Below are 14,186 nucleotides of genomic sequence, written 5' to 3'. Positions count from 1 at the left end.
ATTTTGGTTATACGGGTTAGAAAGGAAAGATCGAAGAGCATTGGTTCAGTAAAAGTACAGTGAAGGAGTCATCCGGTTAAGGAGGCGACTTGGGAGACCGAGCATGATATGCGTAGCTGTTATCCTCATCTTTTCAAAACTCCAGGTATAATTCTAAACTCGTTCGAGGACGAATGTTTATTTAAGAGGGGGAGGATGTAATGACTCGGCCAGTCATTTTGAGAGTTGTAGCCTTATTCCTCTATTTACTGCTCATTTTGTACTTTATAGCTATTATGCCACCTGTCGGGGTAGTCGTTTCAGGTCCGGAGAGATTTCAAAATGAATTGAGACACGTAGTCTCCAAAATAGAAACTTAAGTTGAAAAGGTTGACCTGATATTGACTTATGTGTAAACTACACCGAAATAGAATTTTGATGATTTCAACAGATCCGTATGGTGATTTTGGACTTAGGAGCGTGTCCGGAGTTTTATTTAGAAGTCCGTAGTTAAACTATGCTTGAAATGGCTAAAATAGGAATTTAAGTTTGGAAGTTTGATATCGGGGTCAAAATCCCGTTCTGAAAATTTTCATAGCTCTGTTATGTCATTTATGACTTGTGTGCAAAATTTGAGGTCAATCGGACTTGATTTGATAAGTTTCGGCATCGAATGTAGAAGTTGGAAATTCTTAAGTTTCATTAAGCTTGAATTGGGGTATGATTCGTGGTTTTAGCATTGTTTGATGTGAATTTAGGGATCAGCTAAGTTCGTATGATGTTTTAGGACTTGTTGGAGTATTTGGTTGAGGTCCCGAGGGACTCGGGTGAGTTTCAGATGGTTAACAGATCGAAATTTGGACTTAAACAACTGCTGGAATTTTTCTGATGCCTGTATCTGGTTTCCTTCATCAGTTCGCGATCGGGGGCAGGATCGAGGGCAAGATCGAGGGCAAGATCGGGGGCAGCGATCGGGGGTAGGATCGGGGGCAGCGACCTAGGGCAGCAACCGAGGGCAGCGCCTCGACAGAAACTTTAAGTTATAACAAGGGGACTTCGTCCCATTTTTCATTTTTGACAAATTAGAGCTTGGGGAGAGGCGATTGTTGAGAGATTTTAAGGAAAAACATCGTGATAAGTGATTCTAACTCGGATTTGGTCAATATGCACGAGTATATCATTGTTTACCTCATTGAATTAGTATTTTGAGATGGAAATGTGGGAAAAATTGTAGAAATTTCATAAATTCTATTTTGAGATTTCAATGTTGATTCGAAGTCGGATTTGAGTGAAACTAGTATGGTTGGACTCATAATTGAATGGGTTATCGAATTTTGTGAGTTTTGTCGGATTACGAGATGTGAGCCCCACTGGGCAATTTTTGAGTAAAATTTCGGATTGTTTTTGGAAAATTTATATTTTCATATGGAATAAATTCCAATAATTTGTATTGATTGAATCGAATTAATTGTGACTAGATGCGAGGCTTGAATAGGTACGAGGTAAGTGACTTGTCTAATCTTGTGTGGGGGAAATTTTCCTTAGGATTGATATTGATATGAAAATTGTGATGTGTGGAAAGTCATGTACGCGAGGTGACGAGTGTGTACACGGGCTAAATGTGAAAAACTCCGATTTTAAATTGTGTAGATCTTTGTTACACATTTATTAAATTATTTTATCCGATTATAATCATCATCATTGATCTATTTTTATATTTTAAACTAGCCTGACATTTTTCCTGCTAATTGTTTTACCTGTTTAGTTGAAACTTTGTTTCTTTTATTCTGTATTCAATATGTGAAAGTTGAATTTCTTAATTTAATTATTATTAATATGAATTATTTGACATTTTTAAATTTGATATTGATGCATTGTGCTAAAAATTGTTAAATATTATTTTTTTGCTGAGTTATTCATTCCCGAACATTTTATGAGATTTTTATACTCATTGTGATTGAGTCGTGAGCTTCTTATTGTGGAACAATATTGTTGTTGATATATTTTGGCAAGTTGAAATATTTTGGCACTTGAGGTACAAATTTTGATATATTGTGATATTGATACGCATGCGGTGGTATAAGGTCTGGGTGTTGAAACGCATGTGGTGAGATAAGGGTGACTTGATACGCGTGGCTAGTAGGGGAACTACTAGAAGTCATGCGGTGTGATAAGGGTAGCTAAAACGCGGGATGCTATTTCAGGAAAAATATTTTCTTTCAAATTAAATGTGAAGGCTCCCGCAGTGAGATAAGAAAATAATATATTGTGAATTTATTTATGATTTTGGACTACGAGGCGGTTCCTCGGGAGTGCCCTTGTTGATATTTCTTTATGGCTGCATTTGCCTTTGGTTATTTGGTGATTTTCTTAAAGTTGTAAATTTCTGTTTTTCCTTCCGCGAGGTATTGTTTGCCCTTATTCTGTGTAGTTAAATTGTGATATACAACTTACTTGGTTTATGCTAATTGTTATTTTTATTATTATATTATTAAACTTTCCACCCTGTCTTTTATTATTCCAGTAGGGCCTGACCTAACCTCGTCACTACTCTACCGAGGTTATGCTTGGCACTTACTAGGTATCGCTGTGGTGTACTCATACTACACTTCTGCACATCTTTTTGTGCAGATCCAGGGACTTTCTACCAGACCAGATATCAGTGAGTTACACTGTACACTGAGACTTCAAGGTATATCTGTCATCGTCCGCAGACCTCGGAGTCCCCATCTATCCCTATTATGTTATTTTTCTTATTCTCCTTAGACTCTGATGTATAGAGATACTTAGAATAAATTCTTAGAAGCTTGTGACTTATTCCTACTGGGTTTTGGGAGTTGAAATTGTTAAATTTGCAGATCTTATTTATTCGACTGTTAAGGATTAAATTTCAGTTTATATTCAGTTATTCCGCATTCATAGGCTTATCTAATCTTAGAGACTAGGTGCCATCACGACATCCTACGAAGGGAATTTGGGGTCGTGACAGAGGTCTCGCATTCATGAAGGAGAACTGGAGGCAGGCGAGTTTTGTTCTTCACCGCATTCGCAAAGGGCTGATGGCAGTGTTCATCGCGAACGCATGAAGGCATTCGCATTCGCATAGAAGGGCAGGCCAGGCCAGGTAATGGGCACTAAAGCTTCGCATTCTTGAAGGGGAGACCGCGTTAGCGAAGGCCAAGCTTGGTACGACATCGCGTTCACGAGGTTGCCTTCGCGTTCGCGAAGAGTAATTTTGGACAGCACAATTTTGTGCTTCGCGGGTTGAGTTGAGTACCGCATTTCATCCATAGATAGACGGACAATCAGAGTGCACTATTCAGATATTGGAAGATATGCTTCGCTCTTGTGTTATAGACTTTGGAGGTTCTTGGGATCAGTTTTTGCCACTTGCGTAGTTTGCCTATAATAACAACTACCAGTCGAGCATTCAGATGGCTCCGTATGAAGCATTATACAGGAGGCGATGTCGTTCACCAATTGGCTGGTTTGAACTAGGAGAGGCTCGATTGTTGGGTACTGATTTGGTACAGGATGCCTTGGATAAGGTCAAGGTTATTCAGGATCGACTTCGCACAGCTCAGTCTAGGCAAAAGAGTTATGCCAACCGTAAAGTTTTTGACATTGCATTCATGGCAGAAGAAAGTGTATTGATCCCGATTTTACCTATGAAAGGTGTAATGAGACTCGGAAAGAAGGGCAAGTTGAGCCCTAGGTATATCGGACCCTTTGAAATTCTTGAAAGGGTAGGTGAAGTAGCCTACAGGCTTGCACTACCACCTAGTTTATCAGTAGTTAATCTGGTGTTCCATGTGTCTATGCTCCGAAAATATCATGGTGATCCGTCCCATGTATTAGATTTCAGCTCAGTCCAATTGGACAAAGATTTAACTTATGAAGAGGAGTCGGTAGCTATTCTAGCCCAGCATGTCCGACAGTTGAGGCCTAAGAGTTATCCTTCAGTTCGGGTGCAATAGAGAGCTCAGTCGATTGAGGCATCTACCTGGGTGTCCGATATCCACACCTTTTCACCATCTCAGGTATTTTCTAATTCTGTTCGAGGACGAACGTTTATTTTAGAGGTGGAGAATGTGATGACCAAATATGTCATATTTAAATTTAATATTTATTTCTATGTTCTGAGACCTCAAATAGCACCATTCATCTTTTCTCGACTTGCGTGCGCAGTTCATATATTTTTCCGAAAAGTTTGAAATATGAAATAGTCCTTTAAAACTCACTTAAGTTGAGTTCGGTCAACATTTTGATAAAACGGACCCGAATCAGTGTTCTGATGATTCCAATAGCTCCGTATGGTATTTTGGACTTAGGAGCGTGTCCGGAAAATTATTTGAAAGTCCGTAGTTAAAATTAGGATTGAAATGGCTAAAATAGAAATTTAAGTTTGAAAGTTTGACCCGGGAGTTGACTTTTTGATATCAGTGTCAGAATCTGATTCTAGAAGTTTGAATAGGTCCGTTATGTCATTTATGACTTGTGTGCAAAATTTCAGGTCAATCGGACTTGATTTGATAGGTTTCGGCATCGAATGTAGAAGTTGAAAATTCTTAAGTACCTTAAGCTTGAATTGTGGTATGATTCGTGATTTTAGTGTCGTTTGATGTGATTTGAGGTTTCGACTAAGTTCGTATGATGTTTTAGGACTTGTTGGTGTATTTGGTCGAGGTCGCGGGGGCCTCGGGTGAGTTTCGGATGGCTAACGGGTTGAATTTTGGACTCGAAACTTTGCTGGAATTTTTCTGATCCACTGTCTGGTTTCCTTCTTTGCGTTCGCGAGAGAGGTCTTGCATTCGCGAAGGGGAACTGGAGGCATGCGAGTTTTGTTCTTCACGTTCACGAAGAAGTGACTGCATTCGCGAAGGGCCGATGTCAGTGTTCATCGTGAACGCGTGAAGGCATTCGCATTCGCGTAGAAGGGTGAGGCTAGGTCGGGTAATGGGCACTAAAGCTTCGCGTTCGTGAAGGGGAGATTGCGTTCGCGAAGGCCAAGCTGTGTAAGGCATCGCATTCGTGAGGTTGCCTTCGCGTTCGCGAAGAGTAATTTTGGACAGCACAATTTTGTGCTTCGCGAACGCGAGAGTCCTGTCGCGTTCGTGAAGAAGAACTCCCTAGACAGCAGAACTTAAGTTCTGGAAATGGGATTTCATCCCATTTTTCATTATTCACGATTTTGAGCACAGGTAAGGCGATTTTGGGCAATTTTCACGGAAAAAGATTAGGGTAAGTGTTCCTTATCTTATATTGATTATATTTCATGATTCAATTCTCATTTACATCATGAATCCATGAATCTATGGAAGAAAATCAGATTTTTATAAAATCTTCCAAAAATATAAAATGAAGATTTGAAGGTCCACCTGATGTCGGAATTCGATAATTTTTGTATGGTTGAACTCGTATCGGAACGAGAGTTCGGATTTTGTGAGTTTTTTTAGGATTCGAGATGTGGGTCCCACTGTCAATTTTTTAAAATGAATTTCAGATTTTAATCCGGAAAATTAGTAAATTCATATGGAATTAATTCCTACGATTCGTATTAAGTATATTGAATTGTTTGTGACTATATTTGAAGCTTTCGGATACGGATTCGCGAGGCAAAGGTTTATTGGAATCTTGAAATTAGTTGCGAAGCGAGATAAGTGTCATGGTTAACCTTGACTTGAGGGAATAGAACCCTTGAATTATTTGTTATGTGAAATTCATTTGAACGACGTATAGGCGAGGTGACGAGTGTCTATACGTCGTTAAATTAATTATTTGTATAATTATTTAAAAATCATAAATTATTTTAAATTATGAATTAATTATTATATTAATTGATTCTCTCATATTTCTTGCTCAATATTATGCCTTGAATCCATGCTATAATTGCTACATGCTTATTTAATTTATGTGACTTAATTGCTACTTGACATTTAGTATACTAATTATTAAATTGTCTATTTCCTCCTTAATTTCCATAATTAATTGCTACTTGTCATCACTTATTTCTAAATAAATTATTGTATGCTTGTTGTCTTATAATTATTATTATTATTATTATTATTATTATTATTATTATTATTATTATTATTATTATTATTATTATTATTATTATTATTATTATTATTATTATTATTATTATTATTATTATTATTATTATTATTATTATTATTATTATTATTATTATTATTATTATTATTATTATTATTATTATTATTATTATTATTATTATTATTATTATTATTATTATTATTATTATTATTATTATTATTATTATTATTATTATTATTATTATTATTATTATTATTATTATTATTATTATTATTATTATTATTATTATTATTATTATTATTATTATTATTATTATTATTATTATTATTATTATTATTATTATTATTATTATTATTATTATTATTATTATTATTATTATTATTATTATTATTATTATTATTATTATTATTATTATTATTATTATTATTATTATTATTATTATTATTATTATTATTATTATTATTATTATTATTATTATTATTATTATTATTATTATTATTATTATTATTATTATTATTATTATTATTATTATTATTATTATTATTATTATTATTATTATTATTATTATTATTATTATTATTATTATTATTATTATTATTATTATTATTATTATTATTATTATTATTATTATTATTATTATTATTATTATTATTATTATTATTATTATTATTATTATTATTATTATTATTATTATTATTATTATTATTATTATTATTATTATTATTATTATTATTATTATTATTATTATTATTATTATTATTATTATTATTATTATTATTATTATTATTATTATTATTATTATTATTATTATTATTATTATTATTATTATTATTATTATTATTATTATTATTATTATTATTATTATTATTATTATTATTATTATTATTATTATTATTATTATTATTATTATTATTATTATTATTATTATTATTATTATTATTATTATTATTATTATTATTATTATTATTATTATTATTATTATTATTATTATTATTATTATTATTATTATTATTATTATTATTATTATTATTATTATTATTATTATTATTATTATTATTATTATTATTATTATTATTATTATTATTATTATTATTATTATTATTATTATTATTATTATTATTATTATTATTATTATTATTATTATTATTATTATTATTATTATTATTATTATTATTATTATTATTATTATTATTATTATTATTATTATTATTATTATTATTATTATTATTATTATTATTATTATTATTATTATTATTATTATTATTATTATTATTATTATTATTATTATTATTATTATTATTATTATTATTATTATTATTATTATTATTATTATTATTATTATTATTATTATTATTATTATTATTATTATTATTATTATTATTATTATTATTATTATTATTATTATTATTATTATTATTATTATTATTATTATTATTATTATTATTATTATTATTATTATTATTATTATTATTATTATTATTATTATTATTATTATTATTATTATTATTATTATTATTATTATTATTATTATTATTATTATTATTATTATTATTATTATTATTATTATTATTATTATTATTATTATTATTATTATTATTATTATTATTATTATTATTATTATTATTATTATTATTATTATTATTATTATTATTATTATTATTATTATTATTATTATTATTATTATTATTATTATTGCGTACAGGTTAATGTAAGCGACCTGCCTTAGCCTCGTCACTACTTCGTCTAGGTTAGGCTCGGCACTTTCAGAGTACATGGGGTCGGTTATTGTCACGACCAAAAACTCTAACCTTTCGTGATGGCGACTATCGATGGTACTAGGCAAGCCGACCTTTCAAAATACTTCAATATTTCATAAAAAGGATAATTCAAAGCTTTTTCATACTAGAAATTTTTACAAAAATAGGAGTTGAATTCAAAATAAAATGCGGAAAGATAGCCCCAAACATCGGGGTGTCACCAAGTCATGAGCATCTAGATATCCAGTCTCATAAAAACAGTGTCTAAGAATCAATACAGGAAAGAAAGAAAACATAGAAGGAGAGACAAGGTCTGTGGACGCCGACAACTACCTCTTAGTCTCCGGTACTCGATCGCGCACAAACTCAAAGACCTCTGTGATCAAACACACCTGGATCTGCACATGAAGTGCAGGGTGTAGCATAAGTACAACCAACTCAGCAAGTAACATAAATAAATAAGGAACTGAGAAGCAGTGCCGAGCTATACAATTACAGTTCATTTTCAATAATTCCAGCAAAGAATAGACATGCTTTCGCATCCGACAGTTTAAGTCCAATCAGTTTTATACAGTTAAAGTTCAGGTAATCCAGATATAGAATCTTTTAGGAATTTCACAACAATGACAGATAGCAACTAAGTGCAGCAACAAATGAAAAAGCAAGTACAGCCTCTCAGGGCAACAGTTACTCAACTCATCACAATAGCTCAAATCACTCGGCTCTCAACCCTCAATACTCACACTCAATAGGTACCTGCGCTTACTGGGGGTGTGCAGACTCCGGAGGGGCTCCTTTTAGCCCAAGCGCTATATCCGCACGGACAACTCAAGTGTTGCACGAATAACTCACGTGCTATAATATCAATATGTGGAACCGCACGGATAACTCACATGTTGCACAGACAACTCACCTGCCATAGTATCAATACCTCACAGACAGGCCCTAGGCCTCACTCAGTCATCAACCTCTCTAGTCTCTCGGGCTCTCGGAAATCATAAAGATCGGCCCAAAAAATGATAACTTAGTGTATCAACAAGAATCAAGAAGAGGTTGAGATATGATACACAAGTAAAACCATGACTAAGTACAAGACAACAATTAGAAAGTAATTCAACAAATACGCGACCTCTGCGAGTCCCAACAGTACTATCACATAGCCTAAGCATGATTTCTAACATGATTTGCAGTCAAATTTCAATAACACAGGGAGAGCATATAGCTAGCAACAAGTTATTCAACTTTACAGTTTCACGGAATGGACCAAGTCCCAATTCCTACGGTGCACGCTCATACGCTTGTCACCTAGCATGTGCGTCACCCACAAAATACTCACATAATCCAATAATCTGTGTTTCATACCCTCAGGACCAGATTTAAAATTGTTACTTACCTCAAACCGCGCAAAATCCTACTCTGTAATGCCTTTGCCCCTCGAATCAATCTCCAAATGCCCCGAATCTAACCACAAGCAGTACGATATAATTAATATAGACCTAAAGAATCAATCCCACAAGAAAAACACAAATTATAAGCCAAAATCTGAAATAGGCTGAAACCGGGGCCCGGGCCCAAGTCTCGAAATCCGACAAAAGTCAAAAAAATGTGAACGCCCATCCACTCACGAGTCCAACCATACATGAATTACTCGAATCCAACCTCAAATCACCTTCCAAAACTTAAAATTTTAGCCTATGAAGTTTCTACCATTTTTTCCCCAAATTTACAACTCAAATACCTCATTAGGTGATGAAAATAGCAATAGATTCATGAAATATAGTCTAATCCGAGTTAGAATTACTTACCCTAATAATGTTCTTGAAGAAACCTCAAAAAATTGCCTCACACCGAGCTCTCAAAGTTCCAAAATCCAAATGGGAATCAAACCCTCGAAATCCTATTTTTTTCTGCCCAGGTCTTCCGCATCTGCAGACCTACAGTTGCACCTGCGACGCCGCACCTGCGGAATTTCCCTCGCAAGTGCAAAAATGACTTAAGATAATGGGTCCGCATATGAGAGCAAGTGGTCTCACCTGCGTGTGCGCACCTGCGGACAAAGGTCCACTTTTGCGATCTTTCCCTCCATCTCACTCTCCGCATCTGCGGAGCTTCGAGCAAATCTGCGGGCTCGCAGATGCGGAAATGTCCTCGCACCTGCGACCCCTGGCCATCTCCTCAACTCCTGCTTCTATGCTCCTTCACCCACACGTGCGAGTATGCACCTGCAGTCTCCCCACCGCAGGTGCGAAACCACCAGATATCAGAAAACTTCAGCCATTGCCTACGTCCAAATTCAAACCATTAAGCATCCGAAACACCCCCGAGGCCCCCGGGACCTCAACCAAATATACCAACAAGTCCTAAAGCACCATACGAACTTAGTCGAGCCCTCAAAACACATCAAACAAAAACAAAAACATGAATCACCCTCCAACCCAAACTTAATGAACTTTGAAATTTCCACATTCTACAAAGGATGCCGAATCATACCAAACCACGTCCGATTGACCTCAAATTTTGCACATAAGTCATATATAACATTACAGACCTACTCCAACTTCCGGAATCAGAATCCGACCCCGATATCAAAAAGTCAACCCCCGGTTAACTTTCCTAAAATTCGACTTTCGCCATTTCAAGCCTAAATTAGCTACAGACCTCAGATTCACGGTCCGGACACACTCCTAAGTCCAAAATCACCTAACAGAGCTAATGAAATCGACAAAATACCATTCCGGAGTCGTATTCATACAATTCCGACTACGGTCAAACTCCTAAGACTTAAGCTTCCATTTTAGGGACAAAGTGTCCCAAAACACTCGGAAACTAAAAACAAGACCTCCCGGCAAGTCACATAAGCAGAAACAGAGACGGGAAAAGTAGTAAATAGGGGATCGGGGCTAATACACTCAAAACGACCGGCCGTGTCATTACAGTTATACTCATACTATACTCTGCACTTCTTGTGCATATACCGGAGTTGGTCCCAGCAGCGTACAGTAGATTTGCTGGGATTCAGCTATCCAATAGAGACTTGAGGTATAGCTGCATGGCGTTCGTAGCTCTGAAGTCCCCATCTACTTTATTTTAGTTGTGTATTTTTATCAGACAACTTTATTTTCATTCAGACCCTTATTTGTATTATTCTAGTAGCTTGTGCACTTGTGACACCAGTTCTAGAATGGTATTTAGACATCGCTATTATTATGGATTATTCACTTTATTTCAGACTTTATTTCCGCATTTGTTTCTTTGTTATTAATTAATTTAAAATTATTTAGAAATGGGTAATATTATTCTAACATTGGCTTGTCTAGGAAGTGAAATATTAGGCGCCATCACGGTCCCGAAGGTGGAAATTATGGATCATGACATAACCTTACTGATAGAATGGCCAGGAGTCCCTTTCCACTCTATTTGAGGTAACCCCAGCATGGCTAAGGTCGCCATTTTGGCGTGATAGTCCAATACAACATGATAGGGTGACAGCCAATTCATACCCAAGATGACATCAAAATCTACCATATCAAGAAGTAAAAGATCTATGCTAGTCTCAAGACTACCAATAGTAACCACACACCAATGATAGACATGATCTACAACGATAGAATCCCCCACCGACGTGGACATATGCACAGAAGCATTCAAAGAATCACGGGGCACAACCAAATATGAAGCAAAGTAGGAGGACACATAAGAATAAGTAGATCATAGATTAAATAGAACTGAAGCATCTCTATGGCAAACTGGAACAATACCTGTGATCACGACATCGGACGACTCGGCCTCAGGCCTAGTTAGAAAAGCATAAAATCGGGGCGGGGCCCCACCACCCAGAGCTATATCTCTGGGACGGCCCCTAGCTAGCTGGCCTCCACCTCTAACAACCGGACCACCACCTCTAGATGTCTGACCCCTGCCCCTACCTAGCTGGGCGGGCGGTGGAGCACTCGTTGCCGGCATGATGACAAGACAATCCTGCTGAGTTCTTTTGCTCGACAACCTAGGGCAATACCTCCTGATGTGACCAATGTTCCCACACTCATAACACCCATCCTGTTGTCGTGGCTGCTGAAGTTGAAGCTGACTTGAATGGGCTGGATAACTGCTGTAGTGACTCTGGAGTGGTGGTGCACTGATAGGAGTTGAATGTGCACTAAATGCTGGCTGCCTAGAATAAGACATAATAGGATCATGACTCCCTAAAGCTCCGTGAGATGCCTGAAATGCTGAATAAAATGGCCTGGGAGGATGACCCCTACCATATGTACCCTTGCCTCCAAATGAGGCACCTCTGAAATTACTGGAATGACGGAGCCTCTTATCTGGTACTGGCCCTCTCTCCTGAGCACGAACTAACTCGATCCGCCTAGCAATATTTACAGCCGTATGGAAGGAAATATCACTCCCTGTCTCATTGGCCATCTGAAGCCTGATAGTCTAAGTGAGTCCATCAATGAATATCCTCACTCTCTCATTTTCAGTAGGATGCAAGACGATGGCATGATGTGTTAAGTCCACGAATCGGGTCTCATATTAGAATAAACTTCTCCAGAAATAGCTGTGAGAACTGCTCCCAGGTAAGTGCAGGCGAATTCACTGGTCTAGCAAACATAAAATCTCTCCACCACCTCTTGGCGGAACCAGTCATCTGAAACACAACAAAATAAACTCTGTTGCTTTCAACTATTCCCATGTTCCGCAGCACCTCATTGCAACGGTCAAGATAATCCCGTGAGTCCTCAGTAGGTGTACTACTAAAGTGAACTGGAAAGAGCTTAGTAAACTTGTCAAATCTCAATAAGGCCTCAGAAGACATGCCAAGCCTATCACCGGCCTGTGCCGCAACAATTGGCTGAACTATCCCAACTTGCGGGACTGATGGAGCTTGATATGTTGGATCTATCTGCCCCGGAGCAGGAGTAGTGGGAGTTTGTGCTCCTCCCCCAGCCTGTGAGACGGCTGGTGCCACTGGAAATGTACCATACCGGGCCACACCCTCCATTTGGCTCACCAAACAGACTAGAGCGTCCTGAAGTACTGGAGTAGCTATGAATCCTTCCGGGACCTGGACTGGTCCAACAGGTACAGTCTAAGCTGGAACCTCTACTTCCAAATCCACCCAAGGTTCTGCAACATGTGTTATTGCTCGAGCTCTAAACTGAGCTCTACCTCAGCCTCTACCTCGGCCTCTGACGCGACCTCGGCCTCTACACCTGGTCATAGTTTCCACCGGGGACTCTGGCCCCTGTCCGTCGGTAGAGGTATTACGCGTTCTCGCCCATCTGCAGGAGAATAAGAATAGAATGTTTCAATCATCAATGATAGAATAAATATCTCACGACAGAATAAGAAAGAAGTGATATTTTTTCTAAACTTCATAGCCTCTGGAAGATAAGTATAGACGTCTCCATACCGATCCTTCAGATCTACTAAGCTTGTTCGTGACTCGTGAGACCTAAGTAACCTAGTGCTCTGATACCAACTTGTCACGACCCGAAATTCTCACCTTCGGGACCGTGATGGCGCCTAACATTTCACTTGCCAGGCAAGCCAACGTTAGAATTATTTTAATCATTTTTAACAATTTATTTTAATTAAATAGTAAAGAAACCAAACAACTGGAATAATGTCTGAATTAAAATAAACAAACCCAAATGATAACGATGTCTAAACACCAACCCAGAACTGGAGTTACAAGTGCACGAGCTTCGAGAATAATACAAACACGGGTCTGAATAAAATAAAGATGTCTAAAAGAAAGCACACAACTAAGATAAAATAGAAAGAGACTTCAGAGCTACAAACGTCGTGCGGTTGTACCTCAAGTCTCCTTTGATAGATGGATCCGCAAATCTACAGAATGTCGCTGGTACCAACTCCGGTATCTGCACAAGAAGTACATAGTATAGTACGAGTACAACCGACCCCATGTACTCTGTAAGTGTCGAGCCTAACCTCGATGAAGTTGCGGCATGCAACCCGTTCCAACAACATAAACTTAACATAAATCCGTTGCGGCGTGCAACCCGCTCCAACAATATAATTTAACAATTCTTAAATGTAAAAATACTCCAATAAATACCACATTTAATAAGAAGTTATTAGGCAACAAGGCATACAAAATATATGATTTATTTAGGAAATAAGTAATGACAAGTAGCAATTAATTGTGGAAAATCAGGGAGAAAATATGCAATTTAATATTTAATATGCTAATTGTCAAGTAGCAATTAAGACACATAAGTCAATAAGCATGTAGCAATTATAGCATAAATTCAAGACATAATATTGGACAAGGAATATGAGAGAAATAATTATTATAATAATTAATTCATGATTTAAATTAATTTATGATTTTCAGATAAATATGCAAACAATCAATTTGACGACGTA

The sequence above is a fragment of the Nicotiana tabacum genome, chromosome 21 (assembly GCF_000715075.1).
Source record: "Nicotiana tabacum cultivar K326 chromosome 21, ASM71507v2, whole genome shotgun sequence".
NCBI classification, from domain to species: Eukaryota; Viridiplantae; Streptophyta; class Magnoliopsida; order Solanales; family Solanaceae; genus Nicotiana; species Nicotiana tabacum.
The sequence above is the reverse complement of the archived record's forward strand: the minus strand, read 5'-3'. Positions refer to the sequence as shown.